Here is an 18,952-nt window from a genome sequence, read left to right as displayed (position 1 = left end):
CTTCCAAGTACTTCAAGAACTTAAATACTCTTTAATAGATGAAAATAAAAGGATTTCTAATTTCGATAGTAACATAATGTTGGATCCATTCCTTTTGAATTGTCACTTTGTCCATCATGATTCTTGGGAAGAGACATTGGCAATAATTCACCTTGGACAATTTATTTGTGAAAATGTATGTCTATTTAAATCGCACATAAAAAAATCCGGTCAAATTTTCATTGTAAATATGAATTCCTTTGTTATAAGAGCAGCTAAACCTTATTTGGCCACTACAGGAGCAACTGTTAATGGTCATTATGGAGAAATCCTTTACAAGGGAGATAGGTTAGTTACGTTTATATATGAAAAATCGAGATCTAGTGACATAACGCAAGGTCTTCCAAAAGTGGAACAATCTTTGAAGCGCGTTCAATTGATTCATTATCCCCGAATCTCGAAAGGAGAATTGAGGATTGGAATGAGCGTATACCAAGAATTCTTGGGGTCCCTTGGGGATTCTTGATTGGAGCTGAGCTAACCATAGCCCAAAGTCGTATCTCTTTGGTTAATAAAATCCAAAAGGTTTATCGATCCCAAGGGGTACAGATCCATAATAGACATATAGAGATTATTATACGCCAAGTAACATCAAAAGTGCGGGTTTCCGAAGATGGAATGTCTAATGTTTTTTCGCCTGGGGAATTAATCGGACTATTGCGAGCGGAACGAGCAGGACGAGCTTTGGATGAATCGATCTATTATCGGGCAATCTTATTGGGAATAACAAGGGCTTCCCTGAATACCCAAAGTTTCATATCTGAAGCAAGTTTTCAAGAAACTGCTCGAGTTTTAGCAAAAGCTGCCCTACGAGGTCGCATTGATTGGTTGAAAGGCTTGAAAGAAAACGTAGTTCTGGGGGGGATTATACCTGTTGGTACCGGATTCCAAAAATTTGTGCATCGTTCCCCACAAGACAAGAACCTTTATTTCGAAATAAAAAAAAAAAATCTATTCGCGTCGGAAATGAGAGATTTTTTGTTTCTCCATACAGAATTAGTTTCTTCAGATTCTGACGTAACAAACAATTTTTATGAGACATAAGAACCCCCATAAAAATATTTTTTACTTTACTAGACTTTTGAACTTAGAACACTAACAGGTCAAATTTTAGATTTTTAAGATTTTTATTTTAATAAGTAAAACAAGTCAGTTAATTCATTAAGGTGGTTATGTTTATACCATGTATCAATGGCCAACTCTTATCTTAGTACAAGGTTCTCTCGGAACAATTATTATTTATTTCAAGCTATTTCGGATCTTTCTTAATCTTCAAAAAGAACTAAATTCCGTAATGGAATGGTAGGATTACAAAAAAAGGAAGTGTGGAAAAAATGACAAGAAGATATTGGAACATTAATTTGAAAGAGATGATAGAAGCAGGAGTTCATTTTGGTCATGGTATTAAGAAATGGAATCCTAAAATGGCCCCTTACATTTCGGCAAAGCGTAAAGGTACTCATATTATAAATCTCGCTAGAACGGCTCGTTTTTTATCAGAAGCTTGTGATTTAGTTTTTGATGCAGCAAGTCAGGGAAAAAGTTTCTTAATTGTTGGTACCAAAAAAAGAGCAACAGATTTAGTAGCATCAGCTGCAATAAGGGCTCGTTGTCATTATGTTAATAAAAAGTGGTTCAGTGGTATGTTAACGAATTGGTCGATTACGAAAACTAGACTTTCTCAATTTAGAGACTTAAGAGCAGAAGAAAAAATGGGAAAATTCCACCATCTCCCAAAAAGAGATGTGGCAATCTTGAAGAGAAAATTATCTACTTTGCAAAGGTATCTCGGCGGGATCAAATATATGACGAGATTGCCAGACATTGTGATCGTCCTTGATCAGCAAAAAGAGTATATAGCTCTTCGGGAATGTGCCATTTTGGGGATTCCTACTATTTCTTTAGTCGATACAAATTGTGACCCGGATCTCGCGAATATATCGATTCCAGCCAACGATGACACTATGACTTCAATTCGATTGATTCTTAACAAATTAGTATTTTCAATTTGTGAGGGCCGTTCTCTCTATATAAGAAATCGTTGATTAAGAATATATAGTGAATTCTTGGGCAACTGCGTAAATTTATGGAATCACTTACTTTACTATATCTTTTTTTTTGCATAGAATTTTTTTTGCATAGAAAAAAGAAGGGGAATATTGATATATATTAGAGGGTATTGATATATATATTATGATCTGATGTGCTTTCTTGGTATCCTAAATATAAGATTAATACTTCAAGTTGCTGAGTTGAGAAAGAGATGGTTGAAGTCCAAAAGAATTCCTTGTTTGAAGTTCAATTTTTATCAGAGGCGACAATATGAATATTATACCTTGTTCCATTAAAACACTCAAGGGGTTATACGATATATCGGGTGTAGAAGTAGGCCAACACTTCTCTTGGCAAATAGGAGGTTTCCAAATTCATGCCCAAGTACTCATCACTTCTTGGGGTCGTAATTACTATCTTGCTAGGTTCAGTTGTCATAGCTGTTCGGAATCCACAAACCATCCCGACCGACGGTCAGAATTTTTTTGAATATGTCCTTGAGTTTATTCGAGACTTGAGCAAAAACTCAGATTGGAGAAGAATATGGTCCCTGGGTTCCCTTTATTGGAACTATGTTCCTTTTTATTTTTGTTTCGAATTGGTCGGGTGCTCTTTTACCTTGGAAAATTATAGAGTTACCCCCATGGGGAATTAGCAGCGCCCACGAATGATATAAATACTACTGTTGCTTTAGCTTTACCTCACGTCAGCGGCATAGTTTTATGCTGGTCTTAGCAAAAAAGGATTGAGCTATTTCGAGAAATATATTACAACCAACTCCAATCCTTGTTACCAATTAACATCCTAGAAGATTTCACAAAACCATTATCGCTTAGCTTTCGACTTTTCGGGAATATATTGGCGGATGAATTAGTCGTTGTTGTTCTTGTTTCTTTAGTCCCCTTAGTAATCCCTATACCGGTCATGTTTCTTGGATTATTTTACAAGCGGTATTCAAGCTCTTATTTTTGCAACATTAGCCGCAGCCTATATAGGTGAATCCATGGAGGGTCATCATTGAATTGACTCTTTTTGGAAATAGTATTTTTTTTTTTTTGCAGCTTAGCTCAATTCATGCATGGTTCCAGATAATCTGCGTGGTTGCAAAAAAAATAGTTAGAAATGCGTATGAATATATAGCCTAGAGTTGTAGGAGAGAGAATAGAATAGACTATATTATGGAATTTTCAAAGTATATATGCATTAAGGAGGGTGGAGTCAGGCTAGATCTATACTATAATATCCTTAATGTCTATAAGTGGAGTCCTCTTTTATGCAGGTTTCCACTTTAAGCAATGATTTTAGAATCCGATTCAATAGAAAATGAGAAAATATGCAAACAAAATAGAAGAAACAAATGTATATATATAGGATATTATATTATATATTCCTAGGTTAGATTCATTATCTAATCCGATATATGGATATGGAATTCCCTTCTATGTAGTTCGGACACTTCACATTCTCATTTCAATTTGATTTGCAATTTTGTACTTTTTAGTTACTTTACTTCTCCCCAATAGAGCTTAGAAGTAAGAATTTATTGGTTGATTGTATCCTTAAACCATTTCTTTTTTTTTGACACGAGGAACTACTCACCATGAATCCACTAATTGCTGCTGCTTCTGTTATTGCTGCTGGATTGGCCGTAGGGCTTGCTTCTATTGGACCTGGAGTTGGTCAAGGTACTGCTGCAGGCACAAGCTGTAGAAGGTATTGCGAAGACAGCCAGAAGCAGAAGGTAAAATACGAGGTACTTTATTGCTTAGTCTAGCTTTTATGGAAGCTTTAACAATTTATGGACTAGTTGTGGCACTAGCGCTTTTATTTGCGAACCCTTTTGTTTAATCTTAAAAAAAAAATTCTTTCGATTTCGATTAGATACTTTTTTCTTTTTTTAGTAAATTGGTATTTGCTTCCACAATTCCAATTATATCAATACTTTATTTAATTTCACTCCTATTTATTACTCCTGGAATTATCTATTTATCGGGACAGATAATACCCCCATTCTAGGAAGGGCTGAGTTGAGTATTATGTAATTTAGAAGATATGCTCACCTTCTTATTTCCCGTCCTTAGTTTAGGCAAAGTGGAAAGTTTTTTCCTTTTATTTTAGGAATTTTGGGAACAGAACATTTCAACAAAGGAAGTCTTTCACCGGTCAAACAAGACGTAAGACTTAATCTAAAAGAAATTACTAGATTGAATCTATTTGCATTAAAAGAAACCGATCAAAAAAGGGCGAGCGAAGTAAGTGATCGAAAAAACTTTGTTCTTTGTTCGTCCTATCTATAAGAGGAGAGCATATGAAAAATGTAACCCATTCTTTCGTTTTTTTTAGCTCACTGGCCATCCGCTGGCAGTTTCGGGCTTAATACCGATATTTTAGCAACAAATCTAATAAATCTAACTGTAGTGGTTGGTGTTTTGATTTTTTTTTGGAAAGGGAGTGTGTGCGAGTTGTCTATTTCCAAGAATAGATTGGGATCTATCCGGCTGCACTTTATAATATTTTTTAGTATTTTTCGGATAAATAAGAAAAAGGGTGCACGATCTCGACGAATTACTTCTGAATAAATTCAGAAATCATAATGGAAGAACCATAGCATTTCGCGACTCATTGGTAAAATCAACTTTGATTCTCTATAAACCAAGAATGTGAGACCATTAACACGGTTAAAGCTAAACTGCTTGAAGTCCAGGCAAAAAGAGGTACTCTTTCTACCAACTATATTAGTATTAGTACCAATTTAAACGGGAAATAGCTAATGTAAAATTTATCTGATATAGAACACCTCATATCGATAAAATGGTTTGAACTATGTACTAGCAAAAAAAAGGGGGCACCCTGCCCTTTTTTAACCAATGCCGAATCGACGACCTATGTTATAAAAAAGAGAAATTTTTTGGATTTGAAGAAAGAAAAAACAAATAAAAAAGAATTCTATTAATTTTCAGATTTTCCATTTATTTAGTTAGTTTTTCTTAATGAAATTGAAATTATTACTAGAGGGCAAATAAAAATAAAGAAACAACTCTTGCTGACCATGATATATATTTTTATCTAGGCGGAAACGAGTCCTCTTAATATTTATCTAGTCTTATATAGGTTTCGGTATATTGAAATATAAACATAAAAAAGAAGATAGAGGATAGGCTCATTACTTAAAAAAAAGATATGGAAATAGCTATAGAAAAAAAAAACAGGAGCGTGAGAGCCAAATGAATCGAAAGATTCATGTTTGGTTCGGGAAGAGATCATAAAAGTTGTAAACTTACAAAATAATCTACGAAATAGCTATAGAAAAAAAAAAAGGAGCGTGAGAGCCAAATGAATCGAAAGATTCATGTTTGGTTCGGGAAGAGATCATAAAAGTTGTAAACTTACAAAATAATCTACTTTCATTAAAAGATTTATTAGATAATCGAAAACAGAGGATCTTGAGTACTATTCGAAATTCAGAAGAATTGCGTAGAGGGACCATTGAGCAACTCGAAAAAGCTCGGATTCGATTACAGAAAGTCGAACTAGAAGCGGATGAGTATCGAATGAATGGATACTCTGAGATAGAACGAGAAAAAGCAAATTTGATTAATGCTACTTCTATTAGTTTGGAACAATTGGAAAAGTCTAAAAACGAAACCCTTTATTTTGAAAAACAAAGGGCAATGAATCAGGTCCGACAGCGGGTTTTCCAACAGGCCGTACAAGGAGCTCTAGGAACTCTGAATAGTTGTTTGAATACCGAGTTACATTTCCGTACGATTCGTGCTAATATTGGCATTCTCGGGTCCCTGGAATGGAAGAAATAATTAAATTAATTAGGCCTTGAACTTCTACTTTCGTTTAGAATTTAGGCATTATTTTTCCCCTTGCTTCCGAAAAAAGAGTCAAGAAACACTAATGGCAACCCTTCGAGTCGACGAAATTCATAAAATTCTCCGCGAACGTATTGAACAATATAATAGGAAAGTAGGGATTGAGAATATAGGTCGCGTAGTTCAAGTGGGGGATGGGATTGCTCGTATTATAGGTCTTGGTGAAATAATGTCAGGTGAATTAGTCGAATTTGCAGAAGGTACTAGGGGTATTGCTCTGAATTTGGAATCCAAAAATGTTGGGATTGTATTAATGGGCGATGGGTTGATGATACAAGAGGGAAGTTTTGTAAAAGCAACAGGAAGAATTGCTCAGATACCCGTGAGTGAGGCTTACTTGGGTCGTGTTGTAAATGCTCTGGCTAAACCTATTGATGGGAAAGGCGAAATTATAGCTTCCGAATCTCGCTTAATTGAATCTCCTGCTCCAAGTATAATTTCCAGGCGTTCCGTATACGAACCTCTTCAAACAGGGCTTATTGCTATCGATTCGATGATCCCTATAGGGCGCGGTCAGCGAGAGTTAATTATTGGGGACAGACAGACTGGCAAAACAGCAGTAGCCACAGATACAATTCTCAATCAAAAAGGGCAAGGTGTAATATGTGTTTATGTAGCTATCGGTCAAAGAGCATCCTCCGTAGCTCAAGTAGTAACTACTTTCCATGAGGAGGGGGCCATGGAATACACTATTGTAGTAGCTGAAATGGCGGATTCACCTGCTACATTACAATACCTCGCTCCTTATACGGGAGCAGCCCTGGCTGAGTATTTTATGTACCGCGAACGGCATACTTTAATAATTTATGATGATCTCTCCAAACAGGCACAAGCTTATCGCCAAATGTCCCTTCTATTAAGAAGACCTCCCGGACGTGAGGCTTATCCAGGGGATGTTTTTTATTTGCATTCACGCCTTTTAGAAAGAGCCGCTAAATTAAATTCTCTTTTAGGCGAAGGAAGTATGACCGCTTTACCAATAGTTGAGACTCAATCTGGAGACGTTTCCGCCTATATTCCTACTAATGTAATCTCCATTACAGATGGACAAATATTCTTATCTGCGGATCTATTCAATGCCGGAATTCGACCCGCTATTAATGTGGGTATTTCTGTTTCCAGAGTAGGATCCGCGGCTCAAATTAAAGCCATGAAACAAGTAGCTGGCAAATCAAAATTGGAACTAGCGCAATTCGCAGAGTTACAAGCCTTTGCACAATTCGCCTCTGCTCTCGATAAAACAAGTCAGAATCAATTGGCAAGGGGTCGACGATTAAGGGAATTGCTTAAACAATCCCAGGCAAATCCTCTCCCAGTGGAAGAGCAGATAGCTACTATTTATACCGGAACAAGAGGATATCTTGATTCGTTAGAAATTGAACAGGTAAATAAATTTCTGGATGAGTTACGTAAACATCTAAAAGATACTAAACCTCAATTCCAAGAAATTATATCTTCTAGCAAGACATTCACCGAGCAAGCGGAAATCCTTTTGAAGGAAGCTATTCAGGAACAGCTGGAACGGTTTTCTCTTCAGTAACAAATAAATTTTGCATGTCTACTCTTGTTAGTAGAATAGGAATCGTTGAGAAAGCTTTTTCATTTGAATCATGCAAAAAAGTTTTCTTTGTTTTTAGTTTAGTATAGTTATTTAAAGAATAGATAGAAATAAGATTGCGTCCAATAGGATTTGAACCTATACCAAAGGTTTAGAAGACCTCTGTCCTATCCATTAGACAATGGACGCTTTTCTTTCATATTTTATTCTTTCTTTTATTTTTTTGCTTCTTCCGAGAAAAAACTGTTAGACCAAAACTCTTTTAGGAAATCAAAAAATCCAGATACAAATGCATGATGTATATATTATATCATGCATATATCATAAAGAAGGAGTATGGAGGCGGTAGTGGGAATCGAACCCGCAACCCCAAGGTTATGAGCCTTATGAGCTACCAAACTGCTCTATACTCTTAAACTAAAGAGGGGTAACTAGTGGATAAAAGAGGGTTGGATACGCCCCTCTACCAATATCTATACAAATAGAATAGTCCATTTATACAGAATGGTAAAGAGGGCTCCTCTATGATTATCAATTCCAGAAATCCATACAAATACGAAAGGGTATTTTATCCTTACCAACTGGATCTTGTTGCACCCGGTAACAAACATTCATAAACCATTTCTCGAAGTACGTGTCCGGATAGCCCAAAATGTCGATAGTTAGCTCTAGGTCTTCCGGTCAAAAAACAACGTCGATGAAGGCGTGTAGGTGCACTATTACGCGGTAGGGATTGCAATTTTTCTCGCATTTTCGTTTTTTCACTCAAACTCAAGGGAGAAACTTTGCTTCTTATCTTTTTTTTTAAAGATTGACGAATCAAATGATATTTCTGTTCTAATTTCTGCCGCTTCTTCTCCCTCTGAATCAAACTTTTTTTTGCCATAATGTGTCGTTGCTATTATTACCAAGTATACGGTTCTAATCCTAGATGGAAAAATAAATAGAAAAAGAAATCTAAAAAGGCAGATCCTCCCTCTCTATCAAGAGTAATGAACTAGGTGCTGATACAGTACAAAAAAACAAACTAAATTAACCAAACTTGCCTGATGTTGAGGCAATCAAGAAAGCTGCATAAGTGAATATATAACCCACGGAAAAGTGAGCTAATCCAACCAATCTTGCTTGCACAATGGAAAGAGCCACGGGCTTATCTCTCCAGCGAATTAAATTAGCTAAAGGTGTGCGTTCATGAGCCCATGCTAAAGTCTCAATTAATTCCTGCCAATACCCCCGCCAGGAAATTAAGAACATAAATCCAGTAGCCCAAACAAGATGTCCAAATAAGAACATCCACGCCCATACCGATAAACTATTCATCCCAAAAGGATTATATCCATTGATAAGTTGTGAAGAGTTTAACCATAGGTAATCTCTTAACCATCCCATCAAATAAGTGGAGGATTCATTAAATTGTGAAACGTTGCCCTGCCATAATGTGATATGTTTCCAATGCCAATAAAAAGTAACCCACCCAATGGTATTTAACATCCAGAAAACTGCCAAATAAAATGCGTCCCAAGCAGAAATATCACAAGTACCGCCGCGCCCTGGGCCGTCACAAGGAAAACTATATCCAAAATCCTTTTTATCTGGCATTAATTTGGAACCGCGTGCATCTAAAGCGCCCTTTACTAAAATCAATGTAGTTGTATGCAAACCTAGAGCAATAGCATGATGAACCAAGAAATCCCCAGGTCCTATTGTTAAGAAAAGCGAATTACTATTCTCATTAACAGCATTCAACCATCCGGGCAACCATAGGCTTCGACCCGCATTGAAAGCGGGGCCATTCGTTGAAGATAAGAGTATATCGAACCCATATGTCGTCTTGCCATGAGCAGATTGTATCCATTGGGCAAATATAGGTTCGATCAAGATTTGCTTTTCTGGAGTACCAAAAGCAAGCATGACGTCGTTATGAACATAAAGGCCCAAGGTATGGAATCCTAGAAAGAGGCTAGCCCAACTTAAATGAGATATGATAGCTTCTTTATGGTCTAACATTCTTGCCAATACATTATCCTCATTCTGTTCCGGATTGTAATCCCTAATGAAAAAAATAGCTCCATGAGCAAAAGCCCCTGTCATGATGAACCCTGCAATATATTGGTGATGAGTATATAAAGCAGCTTGAGTAGTAAAGTCTTGTGCTATGAATGCATAAGGAGGTAAAGAGTACATATGTTGAGCTACTAAGGAAGTAATAACCCCTAAAGAAGCTAGAGCAAGACCTAACTGAAAATGAATCGAATTGTTGATTGTGTCATAAAGGCCCTTATGCCCACGCCCTAATCGACCCCCCGGAGGAGTATGCGCTTCTAAAAGATCTTTAATACTGTGCCCAATTCCGAAGTTAGTTCGATACATGTGACCGGCAATGAGAAAAATAAATGCAATAGCTAAATGATGGTGAGCCATATCGGTCAGCCACAAACTTTGTGTTTGTGGATGGAATCCCCCAAGAAGAGTTAGAATGGCAGTTCCCGCTCCTTGAGCGGTACCAAATAAATGATTACTCGAATCAGGGTTTTGGGCATAAAGATTCCATTGACCCGTCAAAAGGGGTCCCAACCCCTGGGGATAGGGTAATACATCTAAGAAATTATTCCATCGAACGTACTCCCCCCTGGATGCGGGAATAGCAACATGAACTAAATGTCCTGTCCAAGCCAAAGAACTTACCCCGAAAAGTCCTGACAAATGATGATTGAGACGAGATTCCGCGTTTTTGAACCACGAAAGGCTTGGTTTCCATTTGGGTTGTAGATGTAACCAACCCGCTATTAAGGACAGCGTAGAAAGAAATAATAGAAAAAGAGCTCCAGTATAAAGATCCTCATTGGTGCGTAATCCTATTGTATACCACCACTGATAAACTCCAGAATAAGCAATATTCACTGGACCAGCAGCACCTCCTCGAGTAAAGGCTTCCACAGCGGGTTGACCAAAATGAGGATCCCAAATCGCATGAGCAATAGGTCTTACGTGTAAAGGATCCTGTATCCATGATTCAAAATTTCCTTGCCAAGCTACATGAAACAGATTTCCGGACGTCCATAGAAAGATTATTGCTAATTGCCCAAAGTGAGAAGCAAAAATGTTCTGATAAAGACGTTCTTCAGTAATATCATCATGACTTTCGAAATCATGTGCGGTAGCAATACCAAACCAAATACGACGAGTAGTGGGGTCCTGAGCTAAGCCTTGGCTAAACCTGGGAAATCTTAATTCCATAATGCCTTTCAAATCCTCCTAGCCACTATCCTACTGCAATAATTCTCGCTAAGAAGAATGCCCATGTCGTGGCAATTCCACCCAGAAGGTAATGGGTTACTCCTACAGCGCGTCCTTGTATAATGCTCAAGGCTCTAGGCTGAGTAGCAGGAGCAACTTTTAATTTGTTATGAGCCCAAACGATAGATTCAATGAGTTCTTGCCAATAACCACGGCCGCTGAATAAAAACATTAAACTGAAGGCCCAGACAAAATGAGCACCTAAGAAAAAAAGACCATATGCAGATAATGAAGAACCATAAGACTGAATGACTTGCGATGCCTGTGCCCACAAGAAATCTCGAAGCCACCCATTAATCGTAATGGAACTCTGTGCAAAGTTTCCCCCTGTAATATGAGTTACCACCCCTTGATCACTTATAGTACCCCAAACATCCGACTGCATTTTCCAACTGAAATGGAAAATGACTACCGAAATTGCATTGTACATCCAGAATAAACCTAAGAAAACATGATCCCAGGCGGATACTTGACATGTTCCCCCTCGGCCAGGCCCATCGCAAGGAAAGCGAAAACCTAGATTTGCTTTATCGGGTATCAAACGGGAACTCCGAGCAAATAAAACACCTTTCAAAAGTATTAATACAGTCACATGTATGGTAAATGCATGAATGTGATGGACTAAAAAATCTGCGGTTCCTAATGGAATAGGTAACAAAGCCACTTTGCCACCTACTGCTACTAACTCGCCGCCTCCCCACGTTAAGCTAGTACTTGTTGTTGCACCAGGAGCTGTTACGCCAGGCGCAGTAGCATGGATATTTTGTACCCATTGAGCAAAGATAGGTTGTAATTGTATGGCAGTATCCGAAAACATATCTTGTGGACGGCCTAAAGCACTCATGGTATCATTATGAATGTACAAGCCAAAACTGTGAAAACCTAGAAATATACATACCCAGTTAAGGTGGGATATGATTGCATCGCGGTGTCTAAGGACGCGATCTAATAGATCGTTGTATCGAGTAGTTGGATCATAGTCTCTTACCATAAAAATTGCTGCATGTGCAGCAGCACCGACTATTAGAAATCCGCCAATCCACATGTGGTGTGTGAACAAGGAAAGTTGTGTACCATAGTCAGTAGCTAGGTATGGATAGGGAGGCATAGAATACATATGATGAGCTACAACAATGGTTGTAGAGCCTAGCATAGCTAGGTTAAGAGATAATTGAGCATGCCATGACGTTGTTAAGATTTCATAAAGACCCTTATGGCCTTGTCCTGTAAATGGGCCCTTGTGAGCCTCCAAAATATCTTTAAGTCCATGGCCAATACCCCAATTGGTCCTATACATATGACCTGCGATTAGGAAAAGAATAGCAATAGCTAAATGATGGTGCGCAATATCGGTCAGCCAGAGACCACCGGTTACTGGATCTAGTCCTCCGCGAAAAGTCAGAAATTCTGCGTATTTGGACCAATTTAAAGTGAAAAAAGGGGTTGCTCCTTCGGCAAAACTAGGATAAAGTTGAGCCAAAAGGTCCCGATTCAAGATAAATTCATGAGGAAGTGGTATCTCTTTAGGATCCACCCCAGCGTCAAGAAATTGGTTAATTGGTAAAGATACATGAATTTGGTGCCCCGCCCAAGAAAGAGACCCAAGTCCTAATAATCCCGCTAAGTGGTGATTCAACATGGATTCTACATCTTGGAACCAGGCCAATTTGGGAGCGGCTTTGTGATAATGGAACCAACCAGCAAAAAGCATTAACGCTGCAAAAATCAATGCACCAATTGCAGTACAATAGAGTTGTAATTCACTAGTTATTCCAGATGCTCGCCAAAGCTGAAAAAAACCAGAGGTTATTTGGATTCCTCGGAAACCCCCGCCTACATCACCATTCAATATTTCTTGCCCTACTATAGGCCAAACTACCTGAGCACTGGGTCCAATGTGAGTAGGATCACTTAGCCATGCTTCATAATTGGAAAAACGGGCGCCATGAAAGTACATGCCACTCAACCAAAGAAAGATAATGGAAAGTTGCCCGAAATGAGCACTAAAGACTTTTCGAGAAATCTCCTCCAAATCACCAGTATGACTATCGAAATCGTGAGCATCAGCATGTAGGTTCCAGATCCAAGTGGTAGTATCAGGGCCCTTAGCTAGTGTTCTTGAGAAATGGCCGGGTCTGGCCCATTCCTCAAAAGATGTTTTTACAGGATCCCTATCCACAACAATTTTTACTTCTGGTTCCGGCGAACGAATAATCATTAAGTCCTCCTCTTTCCGGACAAGACATACAAAGAGACCCGCCAACTGTCTTTTTAGTGAATCTTTGAAAGATATATATTTTGAAAGATAGATTTTGAAAGATAGATTTTGAAAGATAGATATTGTGATTAGTTCTTTTCTTTACTATCTACCATCCTTCTATTTTTTTTTTAGTTATTCACTGGAGCAATTATATATTGAAGTCAATCCGAGGCAAGTGTTCGGGTCTATTATGACATAAAGATTAGGTGCCTAACGGACATTGTTTATCTTGAAAAACAAATATTTCTCGACGTAAGAAAAAAATCTTTTTTATTTTTAATTTAAGAAACTAGTGTATTTTTTTTGAGGGCATAAGCTCCTATCTATATCTACTTTCCTTGAGCATAATATAGGGTTTTTTATTTGATTCTAAATTCCAAGATAACTCATTAGAATTATTAATAAGATGGTCCTAATATATTAGCAATATTTAGATTGCCCCCTCTTTTTATTCACTTTATTACTTCTATTCTAGACCCTATCCCTATGGTTTATTCTTATGAAATATCATATAAAATAGAAGGTATAAGAAATGGATATAATGAAATTCTTGATTCGATCTTACGACCTAATTTATTTGATTAATGGATCAACAACCAAACCACCCATTTTATGAAAAAGAAGGAGCATGGTCTTATTCAAATTCAAAGCGCTTCGTAATCTTCAACCAGTTCTGTGCTTCAATATAATTTCCCGGAGTAAGCGCTATAGCTTGTTTCCAATATTCAGCAGCTTGATCAAACCAAGCTTCCGCAATTTCCGAATCACCCTGTAGAATGGCCTGTTCTCCTCGGTCGGAATAGGAAGTTCCTTCCCTTAGAACCGTACTTGAGAGTTTCCTACCTCATACGGCTCAGAAATTGCTATCTGAATTTCCCCTATCTTAACTGAATTCGATTTATCAAAAATCGATCCAATTTGTTCTTGGGTTAAGCAGAAGAAATTAATTACCTAAGTTTCAAACCCTAATTTTTATCAATAATCAGTTTGATCTTTTTTCCCACCTTCAGAAGAATGAAGCATAGATAGATATAGAGCCTTCGTTCAAATTTTCTGAGAGGTAACTATCCCGGTTTCATATATGAAATCTCTATAGAATCCTTGAAAAAGACTTTTTTCCATAAGAAAGAAAAAAGAACTTACTATCTTTGGGATCTGATACTACACCGCTGCTTAATCCCTTAGTGGATCGGCTCTATTACATAAGCGGATTCCTAAATTTTGCCCCATATCATGGGATAAGTAAGCAGTTTTTTTTAGTTGTATCGACCCAGTCGCTCACTAATTGATCTTTACGGTGCTTTCTCTATCAATTTGAGAAACTTTATCCATAGAGTAGTAGTATAGGCCATACTTTCTTCGTTTTTTGATTCTCGTGAAGTGTCCTTCCTTCCTACAGCTGATAGGGAAAAATCGTTGTTTTTACGATCCCTATGTAGAAAGCCCTTTTTTTCTAGTATTTACTAGAAAATTTGATCCTCTCTTTTTTTTTTTTCTTTCTATAGTGGAGATAGTCGCACGTAATGACAGATCACGGCCATATTATTAAAAGCTTGCGGTAAGAAGGGGTTTCGTTCTAGTGCCCGGAAATAATATTCCAAAGCCTTTGTATGCTCTCCATTGCTTGTGTGTATAAGGCCTATGTTATAGAGTATATAACTTCGATCATAGGGATCGATTTCTAGTCGCGTAGCTTCATAATAATTTTGCAAAGCTTCCGCATAATTTCCTTCGGATTGAGCCAACATCCGTTACGGTCGTTCATTCTATTCAAAAAATCTCCGTTCCAAAACCGTACATGAGGTTTTCATCTCATACGGCTCCTCCCTTCTGTACATAATAGTACTAAGCGAAATAATCTATAGAATCAAAATAGAATTAGTCCCGTCTCATTATGAACCGAAAGGGGCTGGTATTTTTCCAAGAAATCTCTAGCCAACCTTCCCACAAGAGGTTTTTCTTAACACCAATGAATTCTATTAATGCTAGAGGAAAACGATAGCTCCAATAATTTCTTTGTTCTCAACGCCTCCTATTTAGAGGAATTAGCTACTTCAACGATCTTTGATGGTTATAGGGGTATCCAAAGTACAAACCTGATGGTTGTTTGTTATCCCAACCATTCTTCCCAGCCCTGATACCGATCAGGAAAGGGGTAATTTCTAACAAAGTTTTTCTCTTGTTGATTCCTATTTCTAGGTGTAGTGCTTTTCTCCCCTATGCTGCCTACGGATACTAATAGAGTAGGATTGGCCTGTAATCCATACCATACCATATCCTGTAGGTGTAACCTTTCGCTCAATACTCAAATCTACAATTGAAGTATCTGAAGCCGCATCAATCGAGGATACACGACGGAAGGAATTGTTAGTTCGCCTCACCTTCCCGAAGCGTGGGTTTGTTTGCTTTACAAATTTGGTTCTCTCTATGCCAACCCCCCTCTCTTTTTCGTAAGACTGAGGTATAGGTAGGGCTAAAAAAAAGCAAAAAAAAGAGTCAAATCGCACCATCTCTATAATAAGTAAATGCCTTTTTTTCTCCTGAGGTTGTCGGAATTATTCGCAATAAAATATTGGCTACAATTGAGGAGGTCTTATCAATGAAATTTCCATTTCCACGGGATCTAGGCATAATTCCCAACCCATTCTATATAGAATTGTTTTCATTCCTTCACAAAATAACATAAAAACAAACACATTCGATTCTTATAATTATAAATAGATTGATCCATATGCTCTACTCTAAATCCATATGCTTTAAATGGATAAGAGAGATATGGATTTTCCGCTCAGCTCAAATTGTATCCTTTTCCTTCTGCTTGGACACGAAGAGATATGAAATATTTGACTAAGACTGGATTTCATTCCACTTTCCTATTTCTGAACAACAACTTATGTTATCAACTATTTCGTGTTTTCAAAGTTATTAATTGTCTCATACCCTATTTTTGATTTCGATAGTATGGTGTAGCGTATCTTATGCAAACGGAATTCTAAGGTTTCTTTATTTTATTATGCAATAAGAAGAATTCTTCCATTTTCTTTTTCTTTAGTTGCGGGAAAACCCAAATTAAAACTTTTATTTTATAGCGAGCGCAATTTCTAGTAAAAAATCCTGTATCCTTCCACTTAGATCAAAAGGAATTTTTCCAATAGAACTATGGAACCCCCGAGTGGTTGCGGTTGTACCTGTACTGCAGGAATAAGAAAACTCGCTATTCACTCAGTTTATTTTCCATAATAAGTTATGTAGGAGAGATGGCCGAGCGGTTCAAGGCGTAGCATTGGAACTGCTATGTAGACTTTTGTTTACCGAGGGTTCGAATCCCTCTCTTTCCGTTTTTCTTAATTCATCAACGTTAAGGATCACAATGTATCAAATCAAATAACAATTTTTTCCAGCAATAATATAATATCTTATATTATCTTATTTTGATTTAATAGAAATTAGAAATTCTCTATAGCAAATTACTGTGGTATGTAAAATACACATAGAGGAAAAAAGAAAAAAGGATCCTAATCCTAGGGTTAATCAATTTTAGCTAGTTGATGGGAAAATACAAATTAATGGTAATGGTCTTAGGGCGATTTAGTTCGGGGAAAGGGGAAGGGGAAGAAAATTCTATGAACCTTTCCTTTTTTCGTTAAGTTCAAGTCTGACGAGAGTAATATTCTACAACTAACAACTCATTTATTTTGAGACCGACCCACTTCCTATCTAGGATTTTATTTACTAGTCCTTTATATTCCAACGTGTCAATCGCCAAATGCTTTGGCAATTTCCCCGGGTCCGATGAAGCAATATAATTTTGAACCAGACCTTTTGATCTTTGGTTATCTTTCGTAGTAATAATATCTCGGGGTTTGCAACGAAAACTTGGTATATTGACTATACGACCATTAACTAAAATATGTCTATGGTTGACTAATTGGCGGGCCCCAGGAATGGTTGAAGCCATACCCAATCGAAAAAGGATATTATCCAAACGCATTTCAAGTAATTGTAGTAAAACCTGGCCTGTTGACCTTTTTGCTTTTCCAGCGATATGTACATATCTAAGTAATTGTCGTTCTGTCAGACCATAATGAAAACGCAATTTCTGTTTTTCTTGAAGACGAATACGATATTGCTCCTTTTTCCCAGAATTGAATTTTTTTTTAAGATTACTTCCGGATTTAGGTGTTTTTCTAGTGAGTCCTGGTAAAGCTCCCAGACGGCGTATTTTTTTTAAACGAGGTCCTCGATAACGGGACATGAAGACTCCTTTTTTTATTTTATTGAAATTTCATTTTACACAATTAATTTCATTGTATTTACATTACAGAATACATCGAAATTAAAACTGAATTAAACTACAGGATAAACAGAGTAAAATCAACTAAAGTACCCCAAAAAATGGAATTTCATCAAAATCTTTTTTTTTTGTATATATATTATTTATTTTATTGTTTTGTATCTAGCAAAATTGTAAGGTAAAAAACATAAAAGATCCTGGATTCTCCATTTAATTCGGAAAAAAAGAGATTCTTGTTCGTAGAACATCGATAGAGAAAAAAAAGCCGACTATCGGATTTGAACCGATGACCCTCGCATTACAAATGCGATGCTCTAACCTCTGAGCTAAGTGGGCTTACATAACGGAAATAGTGTAACAAATAGAAATAGGTATAGTATAGGAAATCCGTAAAATCTCAGATATTAGTTATTAATCTTAGCTATTAACTAGTTCTAAATTTGAAGTTATACTTATAAAAATAAAAAAATACTAAAACTTCTTAAAGATAAAGTTAGCTTGATATGCTTAACTATAGGATATTAAAAAATAAAATTATAGAATTTATTGGTATTTTCATTCGATCATTATAGACTTTATTATTTGTTAATAATTTGAGGATTAATATTTCACTAAGGGGAACATAGAGTCAGAGTAAATAAAATTGCTAATTCTGATTAGAAAAAAAGAATAAATATCAAGCGTTATAGTATAATTTTGAATACTATAAAAAAGTAAGACGGGAGGTGGGGGAGATAAAAACTTTTGGATATATTGATTCGGATTGAATTGCAAATACATCAAGGATAGAATCAATTCAATTCTGAATTGCAATAAGCAAGCGAGGTCTCTCAAATAGAGTCGAACTGAACTGCTAGACTACGTTGAGTGATGAACTCAATGATTCAAAAAAAAAACTAAGAGATGGATGAAATTACACAAGGAATCCTGGTCTCAAAGAAGAGGGAAATGGGGATATGGCGAAATCGGTAGACGCTACGGACTTGATTGTATTGAGCCTTGGTATGGAAACCTGCTAAGTGGTAACTTCCAAATTCAGAGAAACCCTGGAATTAAAAAAGGGCAATCCTGAGCCAAATCCGTGTTTTGAGAAAACAAGGGGTTCTCGAACTAGAATACAAAGGAAAAGGATAGGTGCAGAGACTCAATGGAAGCTGTTCTAACGAATCGAGTTAATTACGTTGTGTTGTTAGTGGAATTCCTTCTAGTTCTAAATTAGAGAAAGAGGGGTTTTATACCTTATACATTTAATAAACACGTATAGATACTGACATAGCAAACGATTAATCACAGAACTCATATTATATTCTAATTATAATATAGGTTCTTTATCTTTTTTAAAAATGAAATTAGAAATGATAATGATTATGAAATAAAAAACTCATATCATAATTTTTTTTTTTCATTATTGTGAATCCACTCCAATCGAATATTGAATAATCAAATTCTTCAATTAAAATTCAAAGTTTTCGAGATCTTTAAAAAAGTGGATTAATCGGACGAGGACAAAGAGAGAGTCCCATTCTACATGTCAATACTGACAACAATGAAATTTCTAGTAAAAGGAAAAT

General features: G+C 36.8%; 3 non-coding genes across 3 annotated transcripts; 1 reads left to right on the top strand and 2 right to left on the bottom strand.

The window, feature by feature from the left end:
- Window positions 1–7,647: 7,647 nt before the first annotated feature.
- Window positions 7,648–7,719, bottom strand: TRNAR-UCU (transfer RNA arginine (anticodon UCU)). Its single transcript has one exon. It is a non-coding gene; the product is annotated as a tRNA-Arg (tRNA).
- Window positions 7,720–16,338: 8,619 nt separating this feature from the next.
- Window positions 16,339–16,425, top strand: TRNAS-GGA (transfer RNA serine (anticodon GGA)). Its single transcript has one exon. It is a non-coding gene; the product is annotated as a tRNA-Ser (tRNA).
- A 1,219-nt stretch (window positions 16,426–17,644) lies between these two features.
- TRNAT-UGU (transfer RNA threonine (anticodon UGU)) lies at window positions 17,645–17,717 on the bottom strand. Its single transcript has one exon. It is a non-coding gene; the product is annotated as a tRNA-Thr (tRNA).
- Window positions 17,718–18,952: the final 1,235 nt, after the last annotated feature.

Source organism: Triticum urartu, unplaced genomic scaffold (assembly GCF_056163025.1).
Source record: "Triticum urartu cultivar PI428250 unplaced genomic scaffold, HENAU_Tu73 scaffold2, whole genome shotgun sequence".
NCBI lineage: Eukaryota > Viridiplantae > Streptophyta > Magnoliopsida > Poales > Poaceae > Triticum > Triticum urartu.
This window is presented reverse-complemented; position numbering and strand designations above follow the sequence as displayed.